Here is a 15,933-nt window from a genome sequence, read left to right on the forward strand (position 1 = left end):
TGTTAAAACACTTCTGAGCTGTAGGGTTTTCCAAAGCTCAAATCCACCACTTTTTTCTGTGGAAACCTTAGAAAATATGTTGGAGAGTTGGTCAGTTTTTTTGTTTTGTTTTTTTGGTGCAAATTCTGGCGCAGACAATTTGTGGCGCAATGAGCCAAATACTGGCACACAACCCGGCAAAACCGGTTTGGTTTACAATAGTAAATCAGGGCCACTGTGTAGCGAAAACTATCACAAGCACAGTGGATGACGCCGAGTGCGATGCATGGTCACATGTTCCCCCATGTGCAGCCATCTTATGCAAGAGAATCGCCATCTTAACTGGATTAATGTTGTTGCCCTGGCCTCCACTGTGATTCACTTCCTAGTTTTGGTGCCTGACACACAAACCTGCAGCTCAGCTAATAACTGTCCTGCCTCGATTATGTGGTGTCTCGGTACCGTATTACATACTGTACCTTGGTAGGGGTCCCCAAAGTCAGAGTTCCTAGGAACCATGGGGTCCTCAGGTCTAGTCCTCCCCTAGTCACCCCTTAAATAATTAATATATTACTCAGGTAAATGTAAATAAATGTATATAGAAAGTGTACTTACCTTGCGCTTGCGTCGCAGGACCTGTGGGTCACATGATGAGGGTCTGGTCTCTATGGTAGTTCAAAAGGACCTTTGGAGGTTCATAGGCCATGTGATACCCACAATGCTTTGTGAGGCTGATTGACAGAGTGATTCCGAGTGGGGCCAGCGCCGACTGAATCTGTCGGTGCTAGGACCGCGCGGACACTGCAGTCTCCAATAGACTGCAATGTGTTCCATGAGTATTTCTGCCTGAAGAATGAGCAAGGCCATTCTTCAGGTGGAAATTTTCAAGCAGATTTTCCGTTCACAAATTCCGAAGTGTGAATTTGTGAACGGAAACCCATTCACTACACTATACATTTTAGTTAGCGGAATTTCTGCTTGCAATTTCAAAGGGGAATTGCAGGCGGAAATTCCGTAGTGTGAACCTAGCCTAAGTGTTCAATTTCCCTGCAGCGCCACCACAGTGGAAATGAAGCATTGCACGGGGTTTGTTGAAATCAACAAGTTGTTTCTCTAATACAGGACATGTCCACCTGAGTTAGTGATGCTCTGTTGGTTAAGAAATGAGGATCCTGAAAGGAGGACCTCCCTCAATTAAAGAGAATCTTTCAGCTGCAGTTTCCAGACTGCTAAGGCTGCATTCACACCACGTTTTTGCAATACAGTTCCCATATCAGGGTTTTTGATGAAAAACGGATTCCTCAAAACCTGACTAAACTGAATCAAAATGTGTGTACAAATTTCAACCCGTATACAGTTAAAAACCGTATACGGTTTGAAAAATGATGTCCGGTTGCATCCGTTTTATAAGAAAAAAACATATATGTTTTTAACTTTTCACTCCATTTTGAATAAAGCTTCACTTGTTTCAAAAACGTATGGTGAAAACCGGAGGGAACCGTATGCTCATAGGGTTCTGTACGGTTCCCAATGACTCCCATGTTTAAAAAAAACGTATACAGTTTAATACAGTTTTTCACCCGGACCAAAAACCGTGGTAGGCTGGGTTCACACTACGTTTTTCAACTAAGGTTCCCGCATACGTTTTCTATCAAAAACCGTATGGGGGAAAAAACGGATGGAACAGTATGGGGAAAAAGTAAACCGTATGGGTTTTTAAACAGTATACTGTTTTTAAAAGTGCATACTGTTCCGTCCGTTTTTGTAGAAAAAAAACCCATACGTTTTTGAAAATTTTGTCCATTTTTAATGGGAGGGGTCTTGGGTGGGGACTTTAGGATTCAAATGCGCATGTGCAAAGTAAAAACGTATACGTTTTTCCCGTATGGAACCGTATACATGTGCGTTTCCCATTGACGTCCATGTTAAAAAAAAACGTATGCGGTTGCAGTACGGTTTTTAAACCGGAGACAAAATCGTGGTCAACCACGGTTTTGACTCCGGTTTAAAAACCGTACTGCAACTGCATACGTTTTTTTTAACATGGACGTCAATGGGAAACGCACATGTATACGGTTCCATACGGGAAAAACGTATACGTTTTTACTTTGCACATGCGCATTTGAATCCTAAAGTCCCCACCCAAGACCCCTCCCATTAAAAATGGACAAAATTTTCAAAAACGTATGGGTTTTTTTTTCTACAAAAACGGACGGAACAGTATGCACTTTTAAAAACAGTATACTGTTTAAAAACCCATACGGTTTACTTTTTCCCATACTGTTCCATCCGTTTTTTCCCCCATACGGTTTTTGATAGAAAACGTATGCGGGAACCTTAGTTGAAAAACGTAGTGTGAACCCAGCCGTAGACTACAGTTTTGGGTACAGGGAAAAAACTGACAAAACCATACCGGATGCAAAACGGACACAACCTGATGCATCTTTTGGCATACGGTTTTCAATGGAGAGTCAATGCATATGGTTTTCACATTGAAAACGTATATGGGAACTGTATTGCAAAAACGTGGTTTAAATGCAGCCTTACATTGTTAGATAGCTGTTAGGACAAGGAGACACATGGTGCCTTTCATATATCTGTCTGTGCTTCCATAACGTAGAAACATGCTTTTATTCTCTGATACAAAATGTCAAAGAAATGTCTTCAAGCCCATGAAGTGCTAAGAGCTGAAAAATCTCCTTGATCCTTCTCCAATCCCTGTCTCTGCTTGATTGACAGTCAGCTAGAAGCCGAGCCCTGTTTATGAGTCTCTGGGGACTTGTTTTGTGAGCACATATCAGTAGGGATAAGAGATTTCTGATTGTTGCCCAAAAGAACTTTCAGAGACAATGGGGGAGATTTATCAAAATTTGTCCAATGGAAACATTGCTGAGTTGCCCGTAGCAACCCATCACATTTCCCCCATTAACATTCTCTTGCAGCCCTGTCCACAAGCATCAAAGGGACATTTTGTTCATGCCATTAAAGAAAATATTCCTCCATATAAAGAATAAGCATGTTATTTCTTGGCGCCGCATACACGTTCACCGGCACATGCACTGCACATTTGTGGCTGAAATTGGAAAACATGAACACCTTACCTTGCCAATAAATAATGTAAAGCAAACATTGTTAGCATAAAACAATATAAAAGTCAAACAAACACAGCACTGTAATGGGCAGAGAAAATGGAATAATTGCTTCTTTTTATTCGCTGTCAGTTTTCATTGTGTGAACACAACAGTACAACAATCCTTCAGCTGAAACACAAGATACGATTGTTACAACCTTCACCGATCGCTGCGGGGTCCGCATGTTGTTTTCCAATGCTGGCAATAATGTTAAAATACTTAATCTATATATTTTTTTATGTCATTATTTCTAAAAGGTGAATAACACAGAAAGGAATGAAAAGGTGCATTGAATAGTTTTCTTTTAATTATTGGCCTTGTACATGTTATAGTCACATCCACACTAAGCGTGACATTAACCCCCACCCCCTCCCCCCCCAAACGTGAGATTGTCAGACACTGTATAATTTGGAAAATGGTACAGTAAGTTTGCCACAGGGAACTCAAAATTTGCAAAAATGTATGGGTTAATCTCAGGAGCAGGTCCTTCCAAACAACAAGTCAGATTCCTCCTAATCTGTGCTGGGTTTAATCTTTAATTTATACTTTGTGGCCCAAGGGTCCAAAATCAGTGGGGAACCAAATCTTAGCATCCTGAATCTATAGCCCTGTGCTGGACTGTTTTCTTAATCCCACTCCCACTGAATTTCTGACCATTACCGCCTGCCAGTGGTGTACCAAGGGGGGGGCGCCCCGTGTGCCACTCACAAGGGGGGTGCCATCACAAAGTTACCCCCATCCACTGCTGCACCGCGACTGTGACGCTTTTCCACCTGGCGCCTGCATCTGTGGAGTCAGAGCAGCAGGGGAAGGAGTGTTGCGGCGGCGCGCAACGTGACGTCACGATGTTGCCGCCGCCTTCACGGATCTTTTAAAGGAGCGGAAGGATCACCAGCGGTTGGACGGAGGCATCATCAAAATGTAAGTAAATCATTCTATGTGAAGGTAGGGGTGTAATTAAGGGGGGGAGGGAGGGGGGTGTAATTAAGGGGGGGTGCGGTTGGGGAGGTGCTAAACAAAGGGTACGCCCCGGGTGCCAGATGCTCTAGGTACGCCCCTGCCGCCTGCTCATGCAAGTTGTGTGTTCCCACCCGCTTCCACAGGAAATGTTTCTAATCCCGCCTGTTCCCACAAACATTTTGTCACAGCTTTTAAAGATAGCTCCCCCGCGCCATTTCATTACCCTTGTGCCATTTCTTCAGCCCACCTGTGGCATTACATCACCTTTGTGCCATTTTATTACCCTCTTGTGCCGTTTCATCAGCCCACCATGCCATTTCATCCCCCCCGTGTGTCATTTCATTAGCACCCTGTGGCATTTCAGAGGTTTGCGGGACTGCGCAGGATTTGCTGTATGTTCTGCAACCGTCCGCGCCCACCCACTCAAGACTAAAAACCTCCCACTCCTGCAAGTTTTATATTTTTCCTATGTGTCGATGTCACTGTGTCATCCTCATCTCTTCATCTCTTACCAGACACAGCGCCATACAGGGGTGCAGCCACCATCAAATATACAGCACTGTGCCTGGTAAGCGATGAGGTGGCCAGAGCACTCACCTAAGGGAGCTGATTGGTGGGGGTGCCAAGAGCTGGGTCCCATCTATTCGATACCAATTACCTGTCCTTAGCACATTAAATGGGTGCTGTCATAAAAAAAACAGCTATGGATATGTAGTAAAGCCATATCAAATGTTTTGATCGCTTGGGGTTTAACTGTTCAGACTCCGACCGATGACAAGAATGAGAAGAAGTGTGCGTTTACTGCGTTCTGCCCACTTTGATCAGTCTGGGTCTGAACACTCAGACCTTGACTGATCAAAACTTTTGATATAACATAATAAAAGTTTTATGTTTTTTTTTATAACAGTGCCGCTTAAAACACTGGACAAGTCAGCATGAGAATGTCAAGGCCAAGGCAAAAATAAAGTAAAAAAAGTCATGAAAAAGGTTTAAACTATGTGTAATGTAAAGCAGACTGTGCCGTCATTTACAAACAATGTTGTACGGTCTAGTACCGAGATGTGAAAGCTCTTGATGTGACTTTTTACCAGCTGCATTTCATCGCCTGACAAAAGCGCACAAAAGAGTTTGGTACAAAAAAAAATATTTCATAGACAAAAAAAGCTTGATTGTGCAAAAGGATGAAAAATGTATTATTTCATGGAGCAGAATCACAATGGCTGATAATTTAGGCCTGGGATTATTAGGTTCTCATTATGTAAAGAACGACTTAAAATGCATGAGCTGGTTTGTTCACAAAGGCGGGAAAAAAAAGTCACTTTAGTAGGTAGAATTGTGTCATAGTGGAGCAGATCTGGAATTTATTTATTCATTAGCCATTTATAAGTTCAGGGTCTTGTATGGGGAATGAAGATTTAATCAAACTCTCAATGACTATTTTAGGATTACTTGTATGACCGAAAAATAGTCTGATTCTCGTGATGTGTAAAAATATAGTGGAAGCTGAAGCGGCATAATCAGTCACAAAAAAGTGACGCGCCTGTGACTGAGGGATGTGATTGCTGGGGAGAAAAGTAGGATAGTGCACTCCACATCAAAAAAGATATATGGGAGCTACTCAATGGGAATTTCAAGAAACTTTTCTCTTTATTAGCAGTTAGCAAACATCACAGATACTGGGTTACGACCCAGATGACATTACACACAAAGGTGAGGTTACAGCGTATAGCGCCTGTATTGGTCCAAGGCGCGAAACGGCTGTATCCTAATCTCTGTGTGTAATGGCATCTGGGTCGTAACCCAGTATCTGTGATGTTTGCTAACCGTTAATGTGGTATCCCGGTACAGGACATGGTCCTGTACCATCCCTAAGTCCCCTCAGGAAGAGTCCCTGCAGTCCATAGGGCTCTCCTGCAGGGCTCACCCCTTGCTCACCTTCTGTTAATGCATTGTAAATGTGTTGTGTACATATTGTTCATTATACATAAAGTTGTACAAATGTATAGAGGTTAGTCATGTGAACCACTGTCATGTGACACTACCCAGAGTGCCATGGGCACAGGAACCACAGGCTTTGCAACCAATGGGCTTTAGTCCAGCCTCCCTAGTATATAAGGGGCTGTAGTCTCTAAATTCACTCTCTTCTCTCCTGGCTACAAAGCAAGCACAATCTCTGCACATGCTAAATTCATCTCATCTAGGCCAAAGCCTAAAGAACCTGCAGCCACTTCAAAACGTGAGTTATCAAGCTCTATCTACAATTCTAGTGACTACTACTCAACTCAAGAACAATATTAGTAGCACAGTGGCCTGCATAGATATTCTCAATACTACAAGTCCCAGCAAGCCTGTGAGGTATCCTGCATCCCGGTTGCCTCTAGAGAAATTGCATATTTGTAAAGACTGTTTACTAAGAATTCCTAGTAAAAGTTCCAGTAATTTTCACAATTCCTGCTGGGGACATTCCTTTATTGCCTGCCATTTCTGGGTTGTTTGTGGGCAGGGCTTATACCGAAACAACCATATCCTGGCGTCACAACTAATCAGGGGTTAATAACACCTTACCCCACATGGTTAATACCACCAGACCCTGCTATGCCATTGCAACACCCGGCACCACATTAATAAAAAGAAATGTTTTTGGAATTCCAGGTGAGTGCCTCCCAAATATCTATTTTGATGGACTTTGTATATACTGCTGTACCCTACGGGATTTAAGCACCACATTGATAGAAACCCCTCTCGTACCTGTGTCCATACAGTCTAGTGAGCAATGTGTGGATACTAAAATTTGTTGGTAACTGTGCTGACTGCTGTGTCTACCTTGCGTTTATAGTGCACACTACATTTGTTTGCTTAGACAATGTTGTCAATGCTGACACAAGTGCTGATAAATTACATGAGAGGTGTTGTACCGGCCAAATTTCATGAAAGTCATATTGGTGGGGTTGGATCAACACATCCTTTCACTAGAGAGGGTAACTCTAGGCTGGCTACACCTCCTTCCTCTCAGTAGAGAGGCAGGATCAGAGAAAACTGCTCCAAACATGAACATGTGATTTATCAAAACCTGTCCAGAGGAAAAGTTGCTGAGTTGCCCATAGTAACCAATCAGATCGCTTCTTTCATTTTACACAGACCATTTCATAAATGAAAGAAGCGATCTGATTGGTTGCTATGGGCAACTCAGCAAATTTTGCTCTGGACAGGTTTTGATAAATCTCCTCCATAGAGGTAGGCAATGCATGAGACATGTATAATATTATAAGAACTGAATGTAAGGCCCCCCGCTAGGTGATCAGTATAAAGGTGTTGAGTACGTTGTGGTTCATTTATTTACAGTCACACTTTTCTCTTCTTACATCACCATTCACACTCACTCTTGTTCCCAAAGCTGTTGACACTTTCACAGCCCGAAATCTTGATAATTTATGTAGCTTCACTGTAGCCAAATTATCCACCGGGGATCTTGTATGTTACATTGGGTTTTGCATAAAAAAAACTCTAATATCGCTGCATATGTTATAAATAAAATTTGAGAATTGATTTTATCGAGGTAGAACCACTGCTTTATACATTTTTAAATTTTTACTCCACCCTAGGGGATAAGATGTCTGATCGCGGGGGTCCTGCCGCTGGGAACCCCCACAATCTCTCCTGCAGCACCCCATGTCATCTGCTGCATGGAGCGAACTTCGCTCTGTGCCTGATGATGGGCAATACAGGGGCCGGAGTATTGTAACATCTCGGCCCCGCCTCCTGGCGACATCACACCCCGCCCCCTCAATACATGTATATGGGAGTGGGCGTGATGGCCTCTACCTCCCATAGACTTGCATTGAGCGGCAGGGCCGTGACGCCATGACACTGTATCGCCCATCATTAGGCACGGAGCGAAGTTCGCCCCGTGCAGCAGATGACATGGGTTGCTGCAGGAGAGATTGCGGGGTTCCCAGCAGTGGGACCCCCGCGATCAGACATCTTTTCCCCTATCCTTTGGATAGGGGATAAGAATTCTAGGGACAGAGTACCCCATTAAGCAGAAATTATGATATCCCTACTTGTCAAGTGTCTGTTGACAATAAACCATTCACACAGTATCCCCCTATTGAAACCCCAGTGATCACCTGGAAACTGTGGGGAAACCTGACAGTAACTGTTCAATTTCTCTGCAGTGCCACCACTGGTAAAATTAAGCATTACATACATATGTCCTAAATGACATATCTAAAATGTAAATTATTATAATTTTTTTTATAGAATTTCTCATACACCGGATTATTGAGGGAAGATGGGCTTACAAAACCAATCTTTAAATGACCTATTAGGGAATTACGAGTTAGGCTATGTTCACATCTGCCTTGGTGCTATGATCATGGGGCTTCATCACAGAAATGGTTGAAATAGCGAGACCTGAGTGGACAAAAAATGCTGCAAGCAGTAATTATTGACCAGTCAGCTCCTGCTAACTAAATGGACACCAGTTGGAAACCAGATAGACACTAGAGATGAGCGAACTTACAGTAAATTCGATTCGTCACGAACTTCTCGGCTCGGCAGTTGATGACTTTTCTTGCATAAATTAGTTCAGCTTTCAGGTGCTCCCGTTGGCTGGAAAAGGTGGATACAGTCCTAGGAGACTCTTTCCTAGGACTGTATCCACCTTTTCCAGCCCACCGGAGCACCTGAAGGCTGAACTAATTTACGCAGGATAAGTCATCAACTGCCGAGCCGAGAAGTTTGTGATGAATCGAATTTACTGTAAGTTCGCTCATCTCTAATAGACACCATTAGAGTTAATGGGATTTGCCATGTCTGTTGTGCAATGGATTGTCTGGCTTAGTTTTCTGGCCACAAACTGAATCTGTGACGGAGGTCCTGAACAGAAATGTAAATGAGGTGTTAATAGAGGGGGGTCCCATGTTAAAGGGGTACTCCGGTGAAAAACAATTTTCTTTATTAAAGGGGTACTCCATCCCTAATATATCTTATCCCCTATACTTTGAATAGGGGATAAGATATATGATCGTGGGGGTCCCGCCGCACCCACCTTTGTGAGCTCTTTCCAGCGCTGGAGGCTCCGAGTGTGAAGCGTGATGACCACAGGGCTGGAGTATCATGCTGTCACGACTCCGCCCCCCTGTGACGTCACGCCCCGGCTTCGCACTCAGAGCCCCCAGCGCTGCGGAGAGCTCACAAAGGTGGGTGCGGAGTGACAGATTGCGGGGGTCCCCAGCGGCGGGACCCCCGTGATCATACATCTTATCCCCTATCCTTTGGATAGGGGATAAGATGTATTAGGGCCGAAGTGCCCCTTTAAATCAACTGTTGCCAGAACGTTAAACAGATTTGCAAATTACTTTTATTTAAAAATCTTAATCCTTCCAGTACTTATCAGCTGCTGTATGCTCCAGAGGAAGTTCTTTTCTTTTCAAATTTCTGCCTGACCACAGTGCTCTCTGCTGACACCTCTGTCTGTCCCAGGAACTGTCCAGAGCAGGATAGGTTTGCTATGGAGATTTTCTCCTGCTCTTGACAGTTCCTGACATGGACAGAGGTGTCAGCAGAGAGCACTGTGGTCAGACAGAAAATACATTTAAAAAGAAAAGTACTTCCTGTGAAGCATACAGCAGCTGATAAGTACTGGAAGGATTAAGATTTTTAACTAGAAGTAACTTACAAATCTGCAACAAAGAAAAACAGGCGTCCTGCACTCACCGTCCGGATACTGAAATATCGGCACCCCTCTCGGGCTGCTCAATCCGGCAGGGAAGACATGGATGGCATGGGGCGCTCGGAGGCGACTGCCGGCAGTTTCACGCATACAGGTGCGCTTCTTCCGGTGAGTGCAGGACGCCTGTTTTTCTTTGTTGCATTCTTGTATTTACTGGCTTTCCCATTGTCCTAGCACCTCCGCCAGCTGAGTTGATCTGGGTAGTTGTTACGCCGAGCGCTCCGGGTCCCCGCTCCTCCCCGGAGCGCTCGCAACATCCTCGCATTTGCAGCGCCCAGGTCAGACCTGCTGACCGGGTGCGCTGCAATATCTCTCTCAGCCGGGATGCGATTTGCGATGCGGGAGGCGCCCGCTCGCGATGCGCATCCCGGCTCCCGTACCTGACTCGTTCCCCGTCTGTCTTGTCCCGGTGCGCGCGGCCCCGCTCCTTAGGGCGCGCGCGCGCCGGGTCTCTGCAATTTAAAGGGCCACTGCGCCACTGATTAGCGCAGCAGGCTTAATTAGTGTGTTCACCTGTGCACTCCCTTGCCGGATCTTGTTGCCATTGTGCCAGTGAAAGCATTTCCTTGTGTGTTCCTAGCCTGTGTTCCAGACCTCCTGCCGTTGCCCCTGACTACGATCCTTGCTGCCTGCCCTGACCTTCTGCTACGTCCGACCTTGCTCTTGTCTACTCCCTTGTACCGCGCCTATCTTCAGCAGTCAGAGAGGTTGAGCCGTTGCTGGTGGATACGACCTGGTTGCTACCGCCGCTGCAAGACCATCCCGCTTTGCGGCGGGCTCTGGTGAATACCAGTAGCAACTTAGAACCGGTCCACCAACACGGTCCACGCCAATCCCTCTCTGGCACAGAGGATCCACCTCCAGCCAGCCGAATCGTGACAGTAGTTGCCCGAGTGTCCGTACTGTCCATCTCATGAAACTGTATATACAGGTACCGGTGCCACTATTCTTTTACCTTTTTTTGTGAACTTACAAATCTGTTTAACTTTCTGGCACCAGTTGATTTAAAAAGAGTACCTGTCATCAACAAAAACTTTTAATATGTTGTTCATAATCATTAATGAAGAGATATTGTAATATATCTTCATTAAAAAAATATTAATATTTATACCATTTTTTTCATTTTATACTTTTGGCCACTAGGGGTCTCTCTTCTATGCCTGGTCTGCAGGCAGCTTCCTATGCTTTTCATAGTAAGTGTACAGCTTTTAGGACTAATGCTGAAGGGCTCTGGTCCTTCCACAGGAAGTTCAGTACTCTCAGCTCAGGACTCGCTCCCAGCCTATGAGCTACACGCCTGCACATGCCTCTCATATAACAGCCAGTCAACTCCCCCTGCTCTGTGTTCTCCCTGCCTCTCACCACACATTATCTTATACATTGTATTATCTCACTGCACTCCCTGCTCAGTGCCCCCCTCCCCTGACATTCATCTTAATTACTGCCTCTGTAATTGCTCCCACCGCCCCTGGTTCTCAGCATTGACTTTTTAGTGCAGAGAGACACAGGAGAGAGAGAGAGAAGCTGCCGTCCCTCCCCTGTACTTAGTCTGTATGCACACTGCAGAGCAGTGTTTCCCAACCAGGGTGCCTCCAGCTGTTGCAAAACTACAACTCCCAGCATGCGTGGACAGCTGTTGGCTGTCTGGGCATGCTGGGAGTTGTAGTTTTGCAACAGCTGGAGGTACCCTGGTTGGGAAACACTGCTGCAGAGGGATGCAGCATACAGGAAGACTGGCAGAAGCAGAGTCCCGGCCAGGCTTCATGTGACATCATGCCTGCTGGGACCTGCCTCCTTCCACCCCTCAGAAAGACTGTTCCTGAGCTAATGAAGAGGGATAAAAAAAGGTATTTCCACAGCGTTTTAAACCTCAATAAACACAGGGATAGGCATAGTTAGAGTAAGGGACAGATGGGGAGGGGGATCAGGGAAAGTTTATATGATGACAGGTACTCTTTAGGTTCGTCAAATTAGAGTGAAGGGCAGATGTAAATTGTGTCTTTTTCTCTCTATCTGGAGAACCTGTTCATTGCATGGATAACCCATTAAAGTGAGAGAAAATCCATTTTTTCTTAAGAGTCTCTGAATATTAATAGTTTCATGCTGGTGGGATACCCAGCGATCAGCTGCAATCTGTACAGTAACCTGGCAGCAAGTGTTCTATTTCCCTGCAGTGCCACCACAGGAGAAATGGAGTATTACACAGTTTTCATTAAACGCCCCCTCCCATAGACTTTCATTCTGGGGGACTCCCACGATCCCATATCTTATCCCCTACCCTTTGGATGGGGGATAAGATGTCTAGGGACGGAGTTCCCCTTTAAGATCATGGTTCCTCCCAGAGGTCGGCTACCCATGATTAGATACATCCTCTATCCTGTCGACAGGGAATACATTTTTAAATGCTGGAGTATCCTTTAATTTCAATGACAACTGTATAATACTACATTTTACCTGTAGTGACAGGACATTTCCTATTGGCTACATAGGATTAGTGTTTGTATCTCCATGACACGACTATCCCGGGTATTTATAAAAAGAAAAGAGCACAGGGGGCACGTGCCCTCCTTTGCTGCATGGCGGAAAGCACTTATTGGGCCACGTGTGATAATTTAATTTAATTGAGAAATATAAAGGATGCTGCAGTAAATGAATGAAATTCTGCTTACAGTGCGTTTTATTAATCACATTACAGGTAGCATGTATTGTGTACTGTGTATATATATATATATATATATATATATATATATATATATATATATATATATATATATATATATATTTATACAAGATTAAAACAAATATGACACATCAATGTCTTTTGCGCAACCTTGTGGAATGTCATCTCTAATCACATGTAGTCAGCTCTGCACCGCGTCCTCGTGTGAGAAAATCTGCCCTTGTCTATGAGATCAATAGTCCAGGCACACAGTCAGGTTTTCCATTATTGTTGAATTTTCATTGTTTAACCTCTTTCTTCAACATGACATACAACAAAACCTATTACAGGGCTTATAATAAGAAAATGCTAGGTTCTGCACCCAAAAAGTACCAAAAGAAAAAAAAAACACTTGTGCAGAACATGAACACATAATCAAATTTCATCATTAATAATATAAGTCAATGCACAGTTCCGCCCTGGGCATAATCCCCCTGATGAAGCAGAATTGAAACGTGTGTTGGGGCATGTGGTTTCCTCCCAGGCGCCAGATTTGTGTCTATATGGTTGGTATTAAACATTTTTAATTTTTGATTGTGGTTAGGTAGTGGTTGCATATGTATATTTCATATTTTATGTAGCATAATCTATTGCATACACTGTTTCTTAAGGTAAGGTTGAAAAAACACATGAGCTAGCAAATCTGCTGCACATCAGACCCCAACAGCACCCAAATGGACCTCATTGGCTTTAATCTGTCAGTCATTTGTCTGTCAATCTGTCATTTGACCGGACAAAAAAAAAAAAAAATCATATTTTTGTCCCATAATTCTCATAATGTCTCATAATTTTTATTATTATTTTTTTTTTCATTTATTTATTTTAATTTTTCATTTTTTAATTTTCCAATGTTACAATAAGCCAAAACAAGATACAAGACACACTTCTTTTATCAAATACCATGCAACCCCCCCCCCCCTCTCCTCCACCCTACAACTCCCCCCCCCTCCCCCCACCCCACAGCCTGGCACCACCAAATCTGTATAGTTATATGATTCCATCTTATATATTGAGCAATACAACCCCCTCATATATACAGTACTACTCATCACTCCCAATATGTATTACAGTATTACTCATATTTACTCATATCTCCCAATATTCCCAGCTCTGTCTAACTTTTTCCTCTCTCTCTCTCCTTCCCCCTACATCCAATCTCTTCATACATTTTAACTTTATTCACTAATGCTGTCCACTCTTGTATAGATGGAGGAGCCCTGGCTATCCATTTCCTTACTATGACAATTCTGGCAAGCCCTTATAACTTCAATGTCATTGCTTTCTTATCCACTTTAATCCCAATATTGCACTTCTACTATTGTACTACAGTTTAACTCAACACGATTCCTTAATTTTCACATAGACTTTCTCCCAAAAATCCTGTACTTTTGGCCAACCCCAGTACATGTGCATTAAATCAACTGGTGCCAGAAAGTTAAACAGATTTGTAAATGACTTCTATTAAAAAATCTTAATCCTTCCAGTACTTTTTAGGGGCTGTATACTAAAGAGAAATCCAAAAAGAAATGCATTTCCTGTGATGTACTGACCACAGTGCTCTCTGCTGACCTCTGCTGTCAATTTTAGGAACTGTCCAGAGAAGAAGAAAATCCCCATAGCAAACATATGCTTCTCTGGACAGTTCCTAAAATTGACAGCAGAGGTCAGCAGAGAGCACCGTGGTCAGTACATCACAGGAAATGCATTTCTTTTTGGATTTCTCTTTAGTATACAGCCCCTAAAAAGTACTGGAAGGATTAAGATTTTTTAATAGAAGTCATTTACAAATCTGTTTAACTTTCTGGCACCAGTTTATTTAAAAAAAAAAAAAAAAGTTTTCCATGGGAGAACCCCCTTTAAATCTGCATCATCTCTTTTACATTTTTCACATACTGTGTCCTGTCTATATCCAATTTTTTTCTAAAATTTTGGGGAGTAGTGCAGACGATGTAACACTTTAAAAAAGGAAATACGATGATTTTGATTCACTGACAAGCACTTGATGTTAAAGAAAATTTTCTTCCAGTTTTCTTCACTAATTTTCCCAAGATCTCTCTTCCATTTATTCTTACTTTTAATTATTTGTGATTTCCCCCCTTACTTATAATTATCATTTTATATACTATTCCAAGTAAATTCTTCTTCCCCCAATTCCGGGCCTCCATCACATAATCCAACTCAGGGTGTGACACCACATTCCATCTCTCATTTTCTTTATCCCGTAAATAAGCATCCCTTATTTGCAAATATCCAAATATATTTCTTTCCCCCAACCCAAATTCTTGCTTTATTTGTGACCATTCCTTCAATTTTCCCTCTTCAAAAAGATGGTGCACCAAATTGTCCCATATTTTAGATGGCCCCCCCCCCCCACCGGAGCCTCCAGTGCAGATCCTAGCCTTAGGAAGGACCTAATATCCATTTTAAATTGACTGGTAATAATGCATTAGAATACCATTGTTTATGTATTCATCCATATTTTCAAGATCCATGCTTGCTGTCAGCGAATGGGAACATCCAAAGCTGAAAACCTGTACAGACCTAAAATTCCATTCTGATGTTTTCTGCAATTGCATCCACCCTAGATAATCCTCTACTAGATTATCAACGCCACCAATCTGTATTCTGATCACATAGTATTTCTAAGATTGGATACAAGTGCTGCCGACTCTCAGCGTTCGATCTGTCTCCATTCACTTACAGCAAGAATTTAAACGGAAAAGTAAATTGCAGAATTTTCTTTAATATATAGTGATTAAATACCAAAAAATCTCTCAGTCTGTGTATACACAAGGGGGATGTGATGCAAGCCACATGACACACTAAGACACAGTCAAATACTACTCTTCCTCCCTTCACCGTTTCCAGAGAAAATATAAAAGTGCGGAAACTTTTTGAAGGCAATATGCTACAGCACTGGCAAGGATAGCCAAACATGATATCTGTCAGTCCCATAGCAGTGAATGGAGACAAGGTCATTGCAAAGGGCTCCATTAGGGTCAGGGTCCTTCAGTCAGACCCCAGGGATCTTACAGTTGCCAGTGTTTCCTAACCAGGATGCCTCCAGCTGATGCAAAACTACAACTCCCAACATGCCCGGACAGCCAAGGGCTGTCCGGGCATGCTGGGAGTTGTAGTTTTGCAACAGCTGGAGGCACCCTGGTTGGGAAACACTGACCTATGCTTTGGATTGGTGAAAGATGCTATTAGGACTAGTTCGCACTATGAAAGCTTCTACGCAGATTATGCCTGCAGCAGCCTCCTATTGATTTCATTTGGATTCTGCTGCTTGGTTCAAATGTCGAAAGTATCACAACGGAACTTCTGACAAGGAATTGGATTCCAGCGGAAGACTGAACATGTTTAATTTTCAGTCAGAATCTGACAGTAGCTGCGCTCATGCCCCCTCT

Source organism: Hyla sarda, chromosome 3 (assembly GCF_029499605.1).
Source record: "Hyla sarda isolate aHylSar1 chromosome 3, aHylSar1.hap1, whole genome shotgun sequence".
In the NCBI taxonomy this organism is placed as follows: domain Eukaryota; kingdom Metazoa; phylum Chordata; class Amphibia; order Anura; family Hylidae; genus Hyla; species Hyla sarda.